Source organism: Protopterus annectens, chromosome 1.part0, assembly GCF_019279795.1.
Source record: "Protopterus annectens isolate FY-2018-M chromosome 1.part0, PAN1.0, whole genome shotgun sequence".
In the NCBI taxonomy this organism is placed as follows: Eukaryota; Metazoa; Chordata; order Ceratodontiformes; family Protopteridae; genus Protopterus; species Protopterus annectens.
In genome coordinates this window covers 1,779,769,937-1,779,775,936 of record NC_056725.1, presented here as the reverse complement: position 1 = coordinate 1,779,775,936, position 6,000 = coordinate 1,779,769,937, and positions in this window count along the sequence as shown.

Sequence of the window (6,000 nt, the reverse complement as noted above, 5' to 3'; positions counted from 1 at the left end):
GATCAGTAGTTAAAGTCACCCAAAACTATGGTGTTTGGGTGTATCTACATAGACTCAAGTAGATCCAAATAGGCAGAGTGGGTGTGCTGATTCATGGAGAGGGTCCTATAACTAGCAATGACTTGTTTTTGTTAGTTTAAATTATGTAATTTTATGTATGCTATTTTGCTGCTAGAAAAGTTATATATAGATATATTTTTCTGTTGAAATATACAGGATTTTTACTTCAGAAATAATGAAAATGTGTCACTAAACACATGCAGAGCAATCTTTTGCCTTCACTGATTACAACAGAGTACAGACTGGTTAACTGAAGTGGTGACTGGATTAGTGAAGAGCTCCAAGTCATGCAATCTTCATGTCAATATTCAATGCATTTCACACATAATCAAGCTCATTTGCAGCTTATGGCTTCAGCCTTCTGTGCTAAGCTACCTTACTCACACAAAAGACGTGTTTGCACTGCTAGGGGGCAGTAGGCACATTCTCAAGGATCAGTGCTAAATTGCCAGCTTTACAGCATATTTGTGAGCATCAAGCTGCTCTTAAAAGTCCAAGTGTTCTTGATGTACTATATGGCAATATATGTGAAATATAATGTTTGTTAATGTTAATTTGTTTATACAGATATATTACTTTTGTATAAAATGTTAATTTGCCTATGTCACAAGTGATAATTCAATAAAGGTGTTTAAAAAAATAATGAAATAGTCAAATACAACTGATATTTATATTTTCATTTTCACTGGAAAAGTCATTTGCTGTATATAAACGGAATCATGTATTTTTTTTCTTTCTGTTTTTAGTTATTCACAGCAGCCTTTATGTAGCCATTTCTAAATATTTCAGATATGGTACTGCTATGAAACAATGAACACTAAAACCCAAGGATTAGAAATGTTGAAACTTGATGTCTAAAGTACAAAACGGTGGAAAGTTTAAGTCCAAGGTTTTTTTTTTTTTTACATAAGTACTAGTCCCCCTGAACCCCATGAACATATACTAACTCAGTGGTCAAGAAGGGCAAAGGGTTCTAAAAAAAGGGCATAACTTCAAACGCACAATTAAAAATATCACTGACAATGATTTCCTTTGGAGAACAGTGATTGGTGTTCTGCTCTGGGGAAATTAACACTCAAAGACTTTTACTTTGTCTACTTGTAGAACACCCTTCAGATACAACCGATATTTCATAGTATCGTAGTAGAATACTAAGTTACTTCCACAGTGGTGCAGCTGTAGCGTTGTTGCCTCACAGCAAGAGGTTCTCCCGTTCGATTCTTGGCTGGAGTGCAGGGAGTGCCTTCTGTGTGGAGTCTGCATGTCCTCCCCGCGGTTGGGTGGGCGTTTGAAAGACATGCGTAAATGGGTGCGCCTTTGTTGAAGGTTGAATGTCGAGCTGGCACCTCGGCATTCGTGAATATCTACTGCCAATCATTAGCGGACCGAAGTTCCGCTGTGGCGACCCCTAACTGGGAGAAGCCGAAAGACAACAACAACAACAAGTAGTAGAATACTAAGTTATCATAGAATCATAGGAAGTTACTAGGGTAATGGCCCTAGGGATCTTACATGCCTAGCCAAGTTCTACCCTTATTTCCATGATCATCACCAATTGCCCCTGTCCAAGAGAGATACAGGTGTTGGGCATTTTTGAGCCTAGCCATGTTTCCCAATAAAATTTAACTGGTACTCAATTCTAAGGGTTTTGTGAGGGGTATATGTACTTGGGGATTGGTGGCTGAGCATTTACAAGCTTTCTCTCTTTAACAAGAGCTTCACTTGAATAAGTGCAGGAATGAATTCTGCTTCATATAGATGAGAAGCCTATTCCAGAGAAGAGGTAGCCTTTGAAGAGACATACTAGTCCCTCCAACATATTGTATTTATGTTGCATCAAGTTTTATAGGATCAAGCCTAGCTGTTTCAACGCAATATAATAGTGTAGAAGTACTAGTCAGTACCCAAGATTGTATTTAGTGATGACTGCCTATGTACAGGAGGGTTGTGGGCACTATCCCTGGTAAGAATTTACGGGGCCCCATCCACTCATCCAGGTTACTCCTGAACAGTGTCATAGAGATGCTCTGTTTCACATGAATTGGTAGCCTGTTCCAAAGATGTGGCAGTCGCTTGGAGATAAATCTGTCCCTCCAGCAAGTCCTATTTAAGTTATTATTGAGCTTGCTGATTATGTGTCCCAGGCAGGTACGTCCCTAGCCTTAAGCAGCATTCTGCCATCACCCAGAATAATGCCTCAATACAAACAGAAAATGATTGACTTTAACAATTGGCTTAGTTTCTGGTGTCATTCCTGGGGGATCCAGTACCTGACAGCCTGGAAAGATATGATCGACAGGCCACAATGCTTTGCCAGAGATGGCTTGCATCTGTCTCACCTGGACTTCAGGCTTCTGGCAAAGGTTCTTGCCTCCCCTATAGTCTTTTTTTAGGAAAAGTGATGAGGTTAAAACTACCAACATAAAAAATTCAAAGCTGGGGAGAGCAGCCCGGCCTTACCTGGTTACTCATTCCATCATACATTTAGACCCCAAACAGTGGGCAGTAAAGCCAAAGGAGGTGGAGTTTCAATATACTTTAAAGACATACACGCCTCCAGGCTGGTCAAACAGTATGACGCACAGGAGCCACTACAGGTGCAGTTAACCATTGACAAGACCCTTATTCAAATCACAGCCAGCTACTGGCTCACAAATCTGACTCTAGATGCCCAATCCGCCTATTTGGACCTGTTTGAATCTATAAAGATTCAACCATTTACCCAGATCCTGGGTGATATTAACTTCCCAAACATATACTGGAGGAACTACTCATGCCAGAACACAAATGCCCAGAAATTCCTCGATTTTGTCAATGCAAATGTCTTGGAACAGCTAGTCGATACCCCCACAAGGGGTGATAATATCTTGGAGTTGGTATTAACCAACATGAGTAACCACTGCAGCATCCCTATAGTATCATCCTCCCTGGTAAGATCCGACCACAAAGCAGTCACTTTTTCAAAGTCACCATCTCCCCCAACCCCCCTCTAGCTAGGATCAGACATGAAAACTTCTCCAAAGCTAATTACAGCCTCCTGAGGGATGGTATAAACATTTTCACAACCCCCACCCCCTCTGTAGAAACTGGCACCAATATCCAAAACTACACCAAAGCACTATACGAGCATTTATATAGATGCATGGAATCAGGAATACCTGACAGAACTAAAACATCCTCTGCGAGGAAGAGTAAACCTGTCTGGTGGACATCTGCAATAAATAAACTCTATAACAAAAGTAAAAAATTATTGTCCAAGACCAAGAAGGAGCAGATGCCCAATTGGAAGCAATCTCTCCTTAGCCTGAACAAGCAAATAAGAGCACTAGGGAAATCCTCCAAAGCAAACTTTGAGTTCAAATTGGCCACATCTACTAGAGACAATCATAAGGTCTTCTTCACATATGTCTGCAGCCTCAAGAGAAGCACCCAGATCTGTTCAGAACTGGTGGTCAAGGACACCACATATACAAATGCCGTAGATATAGCAAACTTGCTGGATGACAGATTCAGTGAAAACTTTACTCCCCCCCCCCCCATCAGTAAATCAGGACATTGCCAGTACCTGCCCCCTTCCCCTTATTATCTAGGGAACAGGTCATTACTGCTTCCTCAAAGGCAAAAAATACAGTCTCCATGGGACCCGATAACATCCCACGCTGCATCCTATGTGAATCCAGGCAGGAACTTGCAGCTCCATTAGGCACACTATTCAACCAAACCCTAAGTACTGGTTTCATTCCAGCTGAGTGGAGGACAGCCATTGTCATCCCATTACTCAAAGGTGAACTATCCACCGATCTGGGGAATTATAGACCCATCAGCCTAACTGGCCTGATCTGCAAGGCCATGGAACGGATTATCATGTACCTCATTAACAAGGACATTGGCAACCTCCAAACACTTGATCCTACACAGTTTGGCTTCATCAAGGGGAGGTCATGTCTGCAAAATTTAGTCGACTTCTTTGAGACAGTCACCAAAGCCATGGACAAGGGGAAGACAGTGCACACCACCTACCTTGACCTGGCCAAAGCCTTTGACATTATTCCCCACTTGGGCATAATAGATAAACTCTCTCAACTAGGCATCAATCCATATGTTACCAGATGGGTAGCAAACTGGCTCACTGATATAACCCACATAGTCAAAATAGGGGAAGCCACCTCAAGCAGTAGACCCATAACAAGCGGCATACCCTAGGGTTTGGTCTTGGGGCCTCTGTTATTTGGGATATACTTTTCTGGTGTGCAGCCCAAAATCAGTGGGCTATGGCTGACCAGGTATGCAGATGACTGCAAGCTGGGTGCTGTCATCAATTCCCCTAGTGATGTGAACATCCTCCAAGTTTGTCTCACTCAGACAAATGACTGATGCGAGAAACATGGCCTCAATCTGAATACCAAAAAATGCATCATCATCCCCTTTGGGGAGAGTAAAATCCCCACAAATTATCACATTAATAACAATGTCCTAAGCACTCAGTCAGTCATGAGGGATTTGGGCACCCAGGTTGATAGCAACCTGACTTTTGACCACCATGTTGCTTCCGTTGTACAGAAAGCCTTCTACATGGCCCACCTCATAAATAAGGGTATCTCATCCAAGGACAAGGAGGTCATAACTTCCTTGTATTCTTCCCTTATAAGGCCCATTATAAGGTACAATGCCCCTTTCGGCATGTACCTCACAAAGCACATGAAGCAGCTGGAGAGACCACAGAGGTTCCTCACCAGGAGAATCCAGGGCCTCAAACATCTACCATACACAGATAGGCTAAAAGCCCTATCCCTCTACTCAGTTTCATACAGACTCCTGAGAGGTGACCTCTGTATGGCATACAAGGTGATCACGGACCTCACCTTGATGGGACTGCTGCATATTTTCAAGTCAAGCTCCACTCAAGTAACTTGCACGCGTGGCCTGAACCTGGTTTATGACATCAACAAGACTTGTTGGCAGGACAGATTTGTGTCACAGAGACTCCCCCATCTATGGAATAGACTCCCTCTCCACATCAAGCAGATTACCTCTTTACCCCTTTTTAAGGGCAACCTGGATAACTGGATGGGGAACAAAAATATACCCCTGGGATTCCACCCATGTCCCTGCAAGATAGGAACATCAGGTGCTGATTTGTCTAAACATGGGCTAAACTCTTGGCTAGGCTTATAAGGGCCTTATGGCCAATAGTCTAGTAAACTCCTATGATCCTATGATCATATGTAGGCCATATTTAGTTCCCTGGAATGGGTAGCCCTATACTTGTATGATTTATGGATATGCAGTAAGTTCATTAGGTTTGGATCTTGGGTTGCTCTGTAGACCAGGCATAAGTCGCCCCTAAGAAGTCTATATGATACGGAGTATAATGACAGGGACTTTAGTTGGTCAGTGTAAGGCACATGCTAGAGTCTCTTGATCGTCTTTGTAAGAAACCTCTGAGGTCTCTCTAATTGCAGCAGGTGCTTAGTGCAGGACATACCAAATGGGGCATTAAGTTCAATTATGGGCCAGATAAGTGCAGAGTATAGGGAGGTATAACCTCTTTAGCTCTTGAGATGATGCCTTTACTAATCAAGTGAGCTATATAGAAAGTTTTTTTTACAATGGTAGACACGTGGTGGCCAAAGTTAAGGTCGCAGTCAACCTGTGATCCCAGGTCCCTTACCACTTTATGGATACTTAGGGTATTGTTGTTCATTTGATAGTGTGAAGGGACATTGTTTGTGCCAAAGGTAACAATGATGCATTTCTTCGCATTCATTTTGAGACTGTGACTAATACACCGGTCGACGGTCTGCATGAGCTCCTGGAGTATACTGACATCATTTGGGGATTCAATGATTGCACCTAGTTTGCAGTCATCTGCAAACTTGGTCAGACACAACACTTTAGTTTTGACCTGAACATTTGAGAAGTATATACAAAACAGTAGGG